Source organism: Oncorhynchus mykiss, chromosome 21 (assembly GCF_013265735.2).
Source record: "Oncorhynchus mykiss isolate Arlee chromosome 21, USDA_OmykA_1.1, whole genome shotgun sequence".
Taxonomy (NCBI): domain Eukaryota; kingdom Metazoa; phylum Chordata; class Actinopteri; order Salmoniformes; family Salmonidae; genus Oncorhynchus; species Oncorhynchus mykiss.
Genome location: NC_048585.1, coordinates 59,851,079 through 59,863,283, shown reverse-complemented (window position 1 = coordinate 59,863,283; position 12,205 = coordinate 59,851,079). Strand labels below are relative to the sequence as shown.

General features: G+C 44.3%; 12 non-coding genes across 12 annotated transcripts; all 12 read right to left on the bottom strand.

Annotated features, from left to right (window-relative positions):
• Positions 1-2,829: 2,829 nt before the first annotated feature.
• Positions 2,830-2,916, bottom strand: trnay-gua. The gene is given in 2 exon segments: positions 2,830-2,865; positions 2,880-2,916. It is a non-coding gene; the product is annotated as a tRNA-Tyr (tRNA).
• A 589-nt stretch (positions 2,917-3,505) lies between these two features.
• On the bottom strand, positions 3,506-3,592 carry trnay-gua. Its single transcript is given in 2 exon segments — positions 3,506-3,541; positions 3,556-3,592. It is a non-coding gene; the product is annotated as a tRNA-Tyr (tRNA).
• Positions 3,593-4,181: 589 nt separating this feature from the next.
• On the bottom strand, positions 4,182-4,268 carry trnay-gua. Its single transcript is given in 2 exon segments — positions 4,182-4,217; positions 4,232-4,268. It is a non-coding gene; the product is annotated as a tRNA-Tyr (tRNA).
• A 590-nt stretch (positions 4,269-4,858) lies between these two features.
• Positions 4,859-4,945, bottom strand: trnay-gua. The gene is given in 2 exon segments: positions 4,859-4,894; positions 4,909-4,945. It is a non-coding gene; the product is annotated as a tRNA-Tyr (tRNA).
• A 589-nt stretch (positions 4,946-5,534) lies between these two features.
• On the bottom strand, positions 5,535-5,621 carry trnay-gua. The gene is given in 2 exon segments: positions 5,535-5,570; positions 5,585-5,621. It is a non-coding gene; the product is annotated as a tRNA-Tyr (tRNA).
• Positions 5,622-6,211: 590 nt separating this feature from the next.
• On the bottom strand, positions 6,212-6,298 carry trnay-gua. The gene is given in 2 exon segments: positions 6,212-6,247; positions 6,262-6,298. It is a non-coding gene; the product is annotated as a tRNA-Tyr (tRNA).
• A 589-nt stretch (positions 6,299-6,887) lies between these two features.
• trnay-gua lies at positions 6,888-6,974 on the bottom strand. Its single transcript is given in 2 exon segments — positions 6,888-6,923; positions 6,938-6,974. It is a non-coding gene; the product is annotated as a tRNA-Tyr (tRNA).
• A 589-nt stretch (positions 6,975-7,563) lies between these two features.
• trnay-gua lies at positions 7,564-7,650 on the bottom strand. Its single transcript is given in 2 exon segments — positions 7,564-7,599; positions 7,614-7,650. It is a non-coding gene; the product is annotated as a tRNA-Tyr (tRNA).
• Positions 7,651-8,240: 590 nt separating this feature from the next.
• Positions 8,241-8,327, bottom strand: trnay-gua. Its single transcript is given in 2 exon segments — positions 8,241-8,276; positions 8,291-8,327. It is a non-coding gene; the product is annotated as a tRNA-Tyr (tRNA).
• Positions 8,328-8,916: 589 nt separating this feature from the next.
• trnay-gua lies at positions 8,917-9,003 on the bottom strand. The gene is given in 2 exon segments: positions 8,917-8,952; positions 8,967-9,003. It is a non-coding gene; the product is annotated as a tRNA-Tyr (tRNA).
• Positions 9,004-9,592: 589 nt separating this feature from the next.
• Positions 9,593-9,679, bottom strand: trnay-gua. Its single transcript is given in 2 exon segments — positions 9,593-9,628; positions 9,643-9,679. It is a non-coding gene; the product is annotated as a tRNA-Tyr (tRNA).
• Positions 9,680-10,948: 1,269 nt separating this feature from the next.
• Positions 10,949-11,035, bottom strand: trnay-gua. The gene is given in 2 exon segments: positions 10,949-10,984; positions 10,999-11,035. It is a non-coding gene; the product is annotated as a tRNA-Tyr (tRNA).
• Between the last annotated feature and the right edge of the window lie 1,170 nt (positions 11,036-12,205).

Sequence of the window (12,205 nt, the reverse complement as noted above, 5' to 3'; positions counted from 1 at the left end):
TCAGCAAACATTTGTTATGTCATTACATTAAGATATAAAGGTGGGGATCAAAATTCACAAAGTAGATTTAAAAAAAAATCTGTGTTTAAGTCTTTTATCATGGTTGGTGTCTTTCATGTGTATTTTACTCTGGTAGCTTCTCTGCTGCTTTCCAATCCCTCTTCTCAGACACCCGTGGAGATCAGCCTGTATCATTTTCACAATTCTGTCATCAAAATACATACAGTATATATTGACAGTTAACATTTATAATTTCTATAAATCAATTATTTTGTTTGGTATCATTTAACCTGGAGCACCATAGCATATGACACAGTTCAAACAGTTTATTTTGGATGCTAGGGATATATAGATTTAACTTTTCTTTTGACACTTTACAGCCAAGTTTTGTGCTTTTAATACGGTATGTGTTCTTTATTTGACCACGCTAAAATGTTTTTAAAACCAAATTTTAATCCAAATGTCACTTAATGGGCAAATCTGAGGTTCAAACAATTATGATTACCCCACCTGGTTTTGGTAAAAAAAAAAAAAAAAAAAAAAAGAGGGACTGGGCTGGACAAATATAACCATTCAAATTCAGACGATGGACCCGGGTTTGAGTCCCGGGTTTGAGTCCCGGGTTTGAGTCCCGGGTTTGAGTCCCGGGTTTGAGTCCCGGGTGGGATGGTGCCTGTGAGGCCATCGGAGAGGCGTGTGAGGGATTTAGTATAAAGAACGGTGGGGACACGCTCTGCCGAAGGAAAGGGGGTAGGGTAGCGACCTAGATTGCGGATGCTATGTATTGGCCAATGAGAGGCTTTGAACCAACGTCCGTCCGTATTGGTACTCAGAATCCTCAGAAGGAGCAGTCCTCCATTGGAATGAATGGATTGGATCTCTTGGTGTAACGATTTAGTTGTTGGGTGTCAGTCACTGACTCCCCCCACGTACTTACAATTCCCAACCATACTCCCCTTATGTACAAGTCACAGGTAGCCCAATATGAGCAAATATGAAACCTTATTTCTAAATATGTCTTCTTTTTTTTAACGCTTTTCTACTATGACATAAGGACCTTCATTTTGAGATTTCCAAATAGAAAGTGTTATATAAATATTCATACACATAGCTCATATAAACAAAGACATTCCGTCGTAAGAACACATACACCCAGCCATAAGACTGACCCCCTCTTCCTTGTATAAACACACATCTCATCTCCCTCTACTGGCCGGTCCCAAGAGCAAAGGACTTTTGCTGTGCACCAATGGGGCCCGCTCTGGCTAGAGCAAGGCCCGCCTCCAACCCTCCGACCAGTCAAGAAGACCGAAACGACAAGACTCCACCTACTTTATTCTATGTATAAAAATGAATGTAACCGTAGTATAAGGTCTCTTTTTCACCTGACTCCTTGCCGAGTTATGTGAACTAGGTCCGTGCACGTAAAACTGCGGGACAAGATATCTCTGACTCATTAAAACTGTCTTTTGTTACAACTGAAATCCACTCTGTCCAGCGTCCGTGATTTGGTCTCAACTCTCCAGTATTTAAACACTAACAGAACCCATGACCTGTAAGTGACCCACTGGGATCAAGCCAAACAGAGCAGTTATATGCTCTGACTCATGCCGTGTTAATGAGTCTGCAGACAATCAATCAAATGTATTTATAAAGCTCTTTTTACATCAGCCGATGTAAAAACCCAGCCTAAAACCCCAAACCGCAAGCAATGCAGATGTAGAAACTCTCCCTAGAAAGTCCAGAACCTAGGAAGAAACGGGCTCTGAGGGGTGGCCTGTCCTCTTATGGCTGTCCTGGGTGGAGAGTATAACAGAACATGGCCAAGGTCTTCAAACGTTCATAGATGACCAGCAGGGTCAGATAATAATAATCACAGTGGTTGTAGAGGGTGCAACAGGTCAGCACCTCAGGAGTAAATGTCAGTTGGCTTTTCATAGCTGATCAGAGTTAGAGACAGCAGATGCAGTAGAGAGAGAGTCCAAAAGAGCAGGTCTGGGACAAGGAAGCACGTCCAGTGAACAGGTCAGGGTTCCATAGCCGCAGGTAGAACAGTTGAACACTCGCGCAGCAGCATGACCAGGTGGACTGGGGACAGCAAGGTGACATCAGGCCAAGTAGTTATGGTCATAGGGCTCAGGTCCTGAGAGAACTTACAATGAACACAGGTCCCCGGATAGGACATGATAAATGCTCTCTTCCGCTGAGCTACAGGGAATGACTTGCTTTTGGGGAAACACTAGGCAAAAGTCATAAACTTGGCACAACTGCAGAAAAAGTATTCCTCTTGTGGGCCAGCGACCTAAGGACTGTTTTAATTTGAAGTACTCTCTGCTGCTCTACCAACATTCCTATCAAAGGTCAACAAGTCAACAAGTGAAGATTTCAGCGACCTATGGATTACTGCAATTTCACCTACACTAGTTGCATTTGGGAATAGACAAAAAGTGAGCCGAGGAATAAAATCGCTGTTTAGCCCCCTAGCTTGCGAAATGTATTTTTCTCTCTCCCTGTTGGTCTAGTGGTAAGGATTCGGTTCTTTTACCACCGCGGCCTGGGTTTGATTCCCGCTCAGGGAATGACTTGCTTTTGGGGAAACACTAGGCATAAGTCAAAAACTTGGCACAACTGCAGAAAAAGTTATACTCTTCTGAGTCTGCGACCTAAGGACTGTTGCAATCTCGAGAACTCTCTTGTGCTCTACCAACATTCCTATCAAAGGTCAACAAGTGAAGATTTCTTCTCTCAGGGAAAGATATTTTTTTGTCAAGCACATGTCAAGATGCACTGCTGTCAAACAGTTGGCGTAAGCCACAAGAAAATGTACAATCCTTCGAGCCGGATTTGAACCAGCTACCTAAGGATTACAGCAATTTCATCTACAGTCCTCCGCTCTACCAACTGAGCTATCGAAAGGCGACAAATGTAGTCAAACGCCATTACCTAGATGGTCAGAGGTTCGGCAGAAGCATATGTTCCCTTTAAGAATTTAATCTGCTGAGTTTGGTGGTGTCTTGGAGCTGCTGAGGATTGCCCCCAGGTCTTCGTACGTTCAACTAATGCTCTATTCCTCTGAGCTACATCCCCTTAGATTGCAAGTAGTTGCATTTGGGAATAGACAAAAAGTGAGCCGAGGAATAAATCGCTGTTTAGCCCCCTCACTGCGAAATGTCTTGTTCTCTCTCCCTGTTGGTCTAGTGGTTAGGAATCGGTTCTTTAACCACCGCGGCCTGGGTTTTATTCCCGCTCAGGAAATGACTTGCTTTTGGGGAAACACTAGGCATAAGTCAAAAACTTGGCACAACTGCAGAAAAAGTTATACTCTTCTGAGTCAGCGACCTAAGGACTGTTGCAATCTCGAGAACTCTCTTGTGCTCTACCAACATTCCTATCAAAGGTCAACAAGTGAAGATTTCTTCTCTCAGGGAAAGATATTTTTTTGTCAAGCACATGTCACGGTGCACTGCTGTCAAAAAGTTGGCGTAAGCCACAAGAAAATGTACAATCCTTCGAGCCGGATTTGAACCAGCAACCTAAGGATTACAGCAATTTCATCTACAGTCCTCCGCTCTACCAACTGAGCTATCGAAGGGTGATGAGTGTAGTCAAACGCCATCACCTAGATGGTCAGAGGTTCGGCAGAAGCATATGTTCCCTTTAAGAATTTAATCTGCTGAGTTTGGTGGTGTCTTGGAGCTGCTGAGGATTGCCCCCAGGTCTTCGTACGTTCAACTAATGCTCTATTCCTCTGAGCTACATCCCCTTAGATTGCAAGTAGTTGCATTTGGGAATAGACAAAAAGTGAGCCGAGGAATAAATCGCTGTTTAGCCCCCTCACTGCGAAATGTCTTGTTCTCTCTCCCTGTTGGTCTAGTGGTTAGGAATCGTTTTTTTTACCACCGCGGCCTGGGTTTGATTCCCGCTCAGGGAATGACTTGCTTTTGGGGAAACACTAGGCATAAGTCAAAAACTTGGCACAACTGCAGAAAAAGTTATACTCTTCTGAGTCAGCGACCTAAGGACTGTTGCAATCTCGAGAACTCTCTTGTGCTCTACCAACATTCCTATCATAGTTCAACAAGTGAAGATTTCTTCTCTCAGGGAAAGATATTTTTTTGTCAAGCACATGTCAAGGTGCACTGCTGTCAAAAAGTTGGCGTAAGCCACAAGAAAATGTACAATCCTTCGAGCCGGATTTGAACCAGCGACCTAAGGATTACAGCAATTTCATCTACAGTCCTCCGCTCTACCAACTGAGCTATCGAAGGGTGACGAATGTAGTCAAACGCCATCACCTAGATGGTCAGAGGTTCGGCAGAAGCATATGTTCCCTTTAAGAATTTAATCTGCTGAGTTTGGTGGTGTCTTGGAGCTGCTGAGGATTGCCCCCACGTCTTCGTACGTTCAACTAATGCTCTATTCCTCTGAGCTACATCCCCTTAGATTGCAAGTAGTTGCATTTGGGAATAGACAAAAAGTGAGCCAAGGAATAAAATCGCTGTTTAGCCCCCTCACTGCAAAAAATCTTATTTTCTCTCCCTGTTGGTCTAGTGGTTAGGAATCGGTTCTTTTACCACCGCGGCCTGGGTTTTATTCCCGCTCAGGGAATGACTTGCTTTTGGGGAAACACTAGGCATAAGTCAAAAACTTGGCACAACTGCAGAAAAAGTTATACTCTTTTGAGTCAGCGACCTAAGGACTGTTGCAATCTCGAGAACTCTCTTGTGCTCTACCAACATTCCTATCATAGGTCAACAAGTGAAGATTTCTTCTCTCAGGGAAAGATATTTTTTGTCAAGCACATGTCAAGGTGCACTGCTGCCAAAAAAGTTGGCGTAAGCCACAAGAAAATGTACAATCCTTCGAGCCGGATTTGAACCAGCGACCTAAGGATTACAGCAATTTCATCTACAGTCCTACGCTCTACCAACTGAGCTATCGAAGGGTGACGAATGTATTCAAACGCCATCACCTAGATGGTCAGAGGTTCGGCAGAAGCATATGTTCCCTTTAAGAATTTAATCTGCTGAGTTTGGTGGTGTCTTGGAGCTGCTGAGGATTGCCCCCAGGTCTTCGTACGTTCAACTAATGCTCTATTCCTCTGAGCTACATCCCCTTAGATTGCAGGTAGTTGCATTTGGGAATAGACAAAAAGTGAGCCGAGGAATAAAATCGCTTTTTAGCCCCCTCACTGCAAAATGTCTTATTCTCTCTCCCTGTTGGTCTAGTGGTTAGGAATCGGTTCTTTTAACACCGCGGCCTGGGTTTGATTCCCGCTCAGGGAATGACTTGCTTTTGGGGAAACACTAGGCATAAGTCAAAAACTTGGCACAACTGCAGAAAAAGTTATACTCTTCTGAGTCAGCGACCTAAGGACTGTCGCAATCTCGAGAACTCTCTTGTGCTCTACCAACATTCCTATCAAAGGTCAACAAGTGAAGATTTCTTCTCTCAGGGAAAGATATTTTTTGTCAAGCACATGTCAAGGTGCACTGCTGTCAAAAAGTTGGCGTAAGCCACAAGAAAATGTACAATCCTTCGAGCCGGATTTGAACCAGCGACCTAAGGATTACAGCAATTTCATCTACAGTCCTCCGCTCTACCAACTGAGCTATCGAAGGGTGACGAATGTAGTCAAACGCCATCACCTAGATGGTCAGAGGTTCGGCAGAAGCATATGTTCCCTTTAAGAATTTAATCTGCTGAGTTTGGTGGTGTCTTGGAGCTGCTGAGGATTGCCCCCACGTCTTCGTACGTTCAACTAATGCTCTATTCCTCTGAGCTACATCCCCTTAGATTGCAAGTAGTTGCATTTGGGAATAGACAAAAAGTGAGCCAAGGAATAAAATCGCTGTTTAGCCCCCTCACTGCAAAAAATCTTATTTTCTCTCCCTGTTGGTCTAGTGGTTAGGAATCGGTTCTTTTACCACCGCGGCCTGGGTTTTATTCCCGCTCAGGGAATGACTTGCTTTTGGGGAAACACTAGGCATAAGTCAAAAACTTGGCACAACTGCAGAAAAAGTTATACTCTTTTGAGTCAGCGACCTAAGGACTGTTGCAATCTCGAGAACTCTCTTGTGCTCTACCAACATTCCTATCATAGGTCAACAAGTGAAGATTTCTTCTCTCAGGGAAAGATATTTTTTGTCAAGCACATGTCAAGGTGCACTGCTGCCAAAAAAGTTGGCGTAAGCCACAAGAAAATGTACAATCCTTCGAGCCGGATTTGAACCAGCGACCTAAGGATTACAGCAATTTCATCTACAGTCCTACGCTCTACCAACTGAGCTATCGAAGGGTGACGAATGTATTCAAACGCCATCACCTAGATGGTCAGAGGTTCGGCAGAAGCATATGTTCCCTTTAAGAATTTAATCTGCTGAGTTTGGTGGTGTCTTGGAGCTGCTGAGGATTGCCCCCAGGTCTTCGTACGTTCAACTAATGCTCTATTCCTCTGAGCTACATCCCCTTAGATTGCAGGTAGTTGCATTTGGGAATAGACAAAAAGTGAGCCGAGGAATAAAATCGCTTTTTAGCCCCCTCACTGCAAAATGTCTTATTCTCTCTCCCTGTTGGTCTAGTGGTTAGGAATCGGTTCTTTTAACACCGCGGCCTGGGTTTGATTCCCGCTCAGGGAATGACTTGCTTTTGGGGAAACACTAGGCATAAGTCAAAAACTTGGCACAACTGCAGAAAAAGTTATACTCTTCTGAGTCAGCGACCTAAGGACTGTCGCAATCTCGAGAACTCTCTTGTGCTCTACCAACATTCCTATCAAAGGTCAACAAGTGAAGATTTCTTCTCTCAGGGAAAGATATTTTTTGTCAAGCACATGTCAAGGTGCACTGCTGTCAAAAATTTGGCGTAAGCCACAAGAAAATGTACAATCCTTCGAGCCGGATTTGAACCAGCGACCTAAGGATTACAGCAATTTCATCTACAGTCCTCCGCTCTACCAACTGAGCTATCGAAAGGTGACGAATGTATTCAAACGCCATCACCTAGATGGTCAGAGGTTCGGCAGAAGCATATGTTCCCTTTAAGAATTTAATCTGCTGAGTTTGGTGGTGTCTTGGAGCTGCTGAGGATTGCCCCCAGGTCTTCGTACGTTCAACTAATGCTCTATTCCTCTGAGCTACATCCCCTTAGATTGCAAGTAGTTGCATTTGGGAATAGACAAAAAGTGAGCCAAGGAATAAAATCGCTGTTTAGCCCCCTCACTGCAAAAAATCTTATTTTCTCTCCCTGTTGGTCTAGTGGTTAGGAATCGGTTCTTTTACCACCGCGGCCTGGGTTTTATTCCCGCTCAGGGAATGACTTGCTTTTGGGGAAACACTAGGCATAAGTCAAAAACTTGGCACAACTGCAGAAAAAGTTATACTCTTCTGAGTCAGCGACCTAAGGACTGTCGCAATCTCGAGAACTCTCTTGTGCTCTACCAACATTCCTATCAAAGGTCAACAAGTGAAGATTTCTTCTCTCAGGGAAAGATATTTTTTGTCAAGCACATGTCAAGGTGCACTGCTGTCAAAAAGTTGGCGTAAGCCACAAGAAAATGTACAATCCTTCGAGCCGGATTTGAACCAGCGACCTAAGGATTACAGCAATTTCATCTACAGTCCTCCGCTCTACCAACTGAGCTATCGAAAGGTGACGAATGTATTCAAACGCCATCACCTAGATGGTCAGAGGTTCGGCAGAAGCATATGTTCCCTTTAAGAATTTAATCTGCTGAGTTTGGTGGTGTCTTGGAGCTGCTGAGGATTGCCCCCAGGTCTTCGTACGTTCAACTAATGCTCTATTCCTCTGAGCTACATCCCCTTAGATTGCAAGTAGTTGCATTTGGGAATAGACAAAAAGTGAGCCAAGGAATAAAATCGCTGTTTAGCCCCCTCACTGCAAAAAATCTTATTTTCTCTCCCTGTTGGTCTAGTGGTTAGGAATCGGTTCTTTTACCACCGCGGCCTGGGTTTTATTCCCGCTCAGGGAATGACTTGCTTTTGGGGAAACACTAGGCATAAGTCAAAAACTTGGCACAACTGCAGAAAAAGTTATACTCTTTTGAGTCAGCGACCTAAGGACTGTTGCAATCTCGAGAACTCTCTTGTGCTCTACCAACATTCCTATCATAGGTCAACAAGTGAAGATTTCTTCTCTCAGGGAAAGATATTTTTTGTCAAGCACATGTCAAGGTGCACTGCTGCCAAAAAAGTTGGCGTAAGCCACAAGAAAATGTACAATCCTTCGAGCCGGATTTGAACCAGCGACCTAAGGATTACAGCAATTTCATCTACAGTCCTACGCTCTACCAACTGAGCTATCGAAGGGTGACAAATGTATTCAAACGCCATCACCTAGATGGTCAGAGGTTCGGCAGAAGCATATGTTCCCTTTAAGAATTTAATCTGCTGAGTTTGGTGGTGTCTTGGAGCTGCTGAGGATTGCCCCCAGGTCTTCGTACGTTCAACTAATGCTCTATTCCTCTGAGCTACATCCCCTTAGATTGCAGGTAGTTGCATTTGGGAATAGACAAAAAGTGAGCCGAGGAATAAAATCGCTTTTTAGCCCCCTCACTGCAAAATGTCTTATTCTCTCTCCCTGTTGGTCTAGTGGTTAGGAATCGGTTCTTTTAACACCGCGGCCTGGGTTTGATTCCCGCTCAGGGAATGACTTGCTTTTGGGGAAACACTAGGCATAAGTCAAAAACTTGGCACAACTGCAGAAAAAGTTATACTCTTCTGAGTCAGCGACCTAAGGACTGTCGCAATCTCGAGAACTCTCTTGTGCTCTACCAACATTCCTATCAAAGGTCAACAAGTGAAGATTTCTTCTCTCAGGGAAAGATATTTTTTGTCAAGCACATGTCAAGGTGCACTGCTGTCAAAAAGTTGGCGTAAGCCACAAGAAAATGTACAATCCTTCGAGCCGGATTTGAACCAGCGACCTAAGGATTACAGCAATTTCATCTACAGTCCTCCGCTCTACCAACTGAGCTATCGAAAGGTGACGAATGTATTCAAACGCCATCACCTAGATGGTCAGAGGTTCGGCAGAAGCATATGTTCCCTTTAAGAATTTAATCTGCTGAGTTTGGTGGTGTCTTGGAGCTGCTGAGGATTGCCCCCAGGTCTTCGTACGTTCAACTAATGCTCTATTCCTCTGAGCTACATCCCCTTAGATTGCAAGTAGTTGCATTTGGGAATAGACAAAAAGTGAGCCGAGGAATAAATCGCTGTTTAGCCCCCTCACTGCGAAATGTCTTGTTCTCTCTCCCTGTTGGTCTAGTGGTTAGGATTTGGTTATTTTACCACCGCGGCCTGGGTTTGATTCCCGCTCAGGGAATGACTTGCTTTTGGGGAAACACTAGGCATAAGTCAAAAACTTGGCACAACTGCAGAAAAAGTTATACTCTTCTGAGTCAGCGACCTAAGGACTGTTCCAACCTCGAGAACTCTCTTGTGCTCTACCAACATTCCTACCATAGGTCAACAACTGAAGATTTCTTCTCTCAGGGAAAGATCTTTTTTTGTCAAGCACATGTCAAGGTGCATTGCTGTCAAAAAGTTGGCGTAAGCCACAAGAAAATGTACAATCCTTCGAGCCGGATTTGAACCAGCGACCTAAGGATTACAGCAATTTCACCTACAGTCCTCTGCTCTACCAACTGAGCTATCAAAGAATACAAAATGTAGACAAAAGCCATTACCTAGATGGTCAGAGGTTCGGCAGAAGCATATGTTCCCTTTAAGAAATTAATCTGCTGAGTTTGGTGGTTTCTTGGAGCTGCTGAGGATTGCCCCCAGGTCTTCATACGTTCAACTAATGCTCTATTCCTCTGAGCTACATCCCCTTAGATTGCAAGTAGTTGCATTTGGGAATAGACAAAAAGTGAGCCGAGGAATAAAATCGCTGTTTAGCCCCCTAGCTTGCGAAATGTATTTTTCTCTCTCCCTGTTGGTCTAGTGGTTAGGATTCGGTTCTATTACCACCGCGGCCTGGGTTTGATTCCCGCTCAGGGAATGACTTGCTTTTGGGGAAACACTAGGCATATGTCAAAAACTTGGCACAACTGCAGAAAAAGTTATACTCTTCTGTGTCAGCGACCTAAGGACTGTTGCAATCTCGAGAACTCTCTGCTGCTCTACCAACATTCCTATCAAAGGTCAACAAGTGAAGATTTCTTCTCTCAGGGAAAGATATTTTTTTGTCAAGCACATGTCATGGTACACTGCTGTCAAAAAGTTGGCGTAAGCCACAAGAAAAAGTACAATCCTTCGAGCCGGATTTGAACCAGCGACCTAAGGATTACAGCAATTTCACCTACAGCCCACCGCTCTACCAACTGACCTATCGAAGGATAAAAAATGTATTCAAACGCCATCACCTAGATGGTCAGAGGTTCGGCAGAAGCATATGTTCCCTTTAAGAAATTAATCTGCTGAGTTTGGTGGTTTCTTGGAGCTGCTGAGGATTGCCCCCAGGTCTTCGTACGTTCAACTAATGCTCTATTCCTCTGAGCTACATCCCCTTAGATTGCAAGTAGTTGCATTTGGGAATAGACAAAAAGTGAGCCGAGGAATAAAATCGCTGTTTAGCCCCCTAGCTTGCAAAAAGTATTTTTCTCTCTCCCTGTTGGTCTAGTGGTTAGGATTCAATTATTTTACCACCGCGGCCTGGGTTTGATTCCCGCTCAGGGAATGACTTGCTTTTGGGTAAACACTAGGCATAAGTCAAAAACTTGGCACAACTGCAGAAAAAGTTATACTCTTCTGAGTCAGCGACATACGGACTGTTGCAATCTCGAGAACTCTCTGCTGCTCTACCAACATTCCTATCAAAGGTCAACAAGTGAAGATTTCTTCTCTCAGGGAAAGATATTTTTTTGTCAAGCACATGTCATGGTACACTGCTGTCAATAAGTTGGCGTAAGCCACAAGAAAAAGTACAATACTTCGAGCCGGATTTGAACCAGCGACCTAAGGATTACAGCAATTTCACCTACAGTCCTCCACTCTTCCAACTGAGGTATCGAAGGATAAAAAATGTATTCAAACGCCATCACCTAGATCACATATGTCAGAGTCAAGGCCCGCGGGCCACATCCGGCCCGCAAGAAGGTTTTTTACGGCCCCTGGGATGATCTTGATTTATTATTAGAACCGGCCCGCAGCAAGCCGGCAGCCCGCAGATCTTTTACACGCACCAATACTACATTTCCCACAATGCAAAGGTGACGCACCGAGCAGTAGGCTGCTTCATTTTAATATTTATTGGCACAGCAGTCGTCAGCATCACAGTAAAATTAACTTTCAGATACCCATCAAAAATGGCAAAACGGAAGGTGGATACTGAGAACCGGGGGTTTCAAACAAGGTGGGAGTCGGAGTATATGTTCACGAAGGTAGCTGGAAAACCTGTGTGTCTTCTGTGTGGAGAAAGTGTGGCGGTACTGAAAGAGTATAATCTGAGACGACATTATGAAACGAAACACGCGGACAAAAACAAGAATATGGACATGGAACAAAGGCTACAAAAGGCAGAGGAATTAAAACGAGGCCTCAAATCTCGACAGGCTCTGTTCAAAAAAGCCAAATCACAAGGCCAGGCTGCTGTCAAGGCCAGTTTTATTTTGGCAGAAGAGATCGCTAAATCAGCCCGGCCATTTACGGAGGGGGATTTCATCAAAAACTGCATGATTAAAGTTTGTGACGAAGTTTGCCCAGAAAAAAGGCAACTCTTTTTAAATGTGAGTCTGAGCAGAAACACCATTGCCGAGAGAGTAGACCAGTTGTCCATCAATCTAAAAGAGCAGCTTGTGAAAAAGGGAAAAGATTTTATTGCATATTCCTTGGCTGTGGATGAGAGCACCGACATTTCTGACATTGCCCAGTTGTCAATTTTCATCCGCGGAGTGGACTCCAACCTAAGCGTGACAGAGGAGTTTTTGGCTTTACGTCCTATGCATGGCACAACTACGGGGCATGATTTGTATGAAGAGGTGTCAAGATGTGTAAATGAGATGGAGCTGCCTTGGGAAAAACTCGTGGGTTTGACAACCGACGGAGCACCTGCGATGTGTGGACACAGGAGCGGACTGGTGGCGAAGATACGGGAAAAGATGCAAGAGGAAAACGCGACAGGTGAGCTGACAGCTTATCATTGTATCATACACCAGGAAGCGTTGTGCGGTAAAGCCTTGAAAATG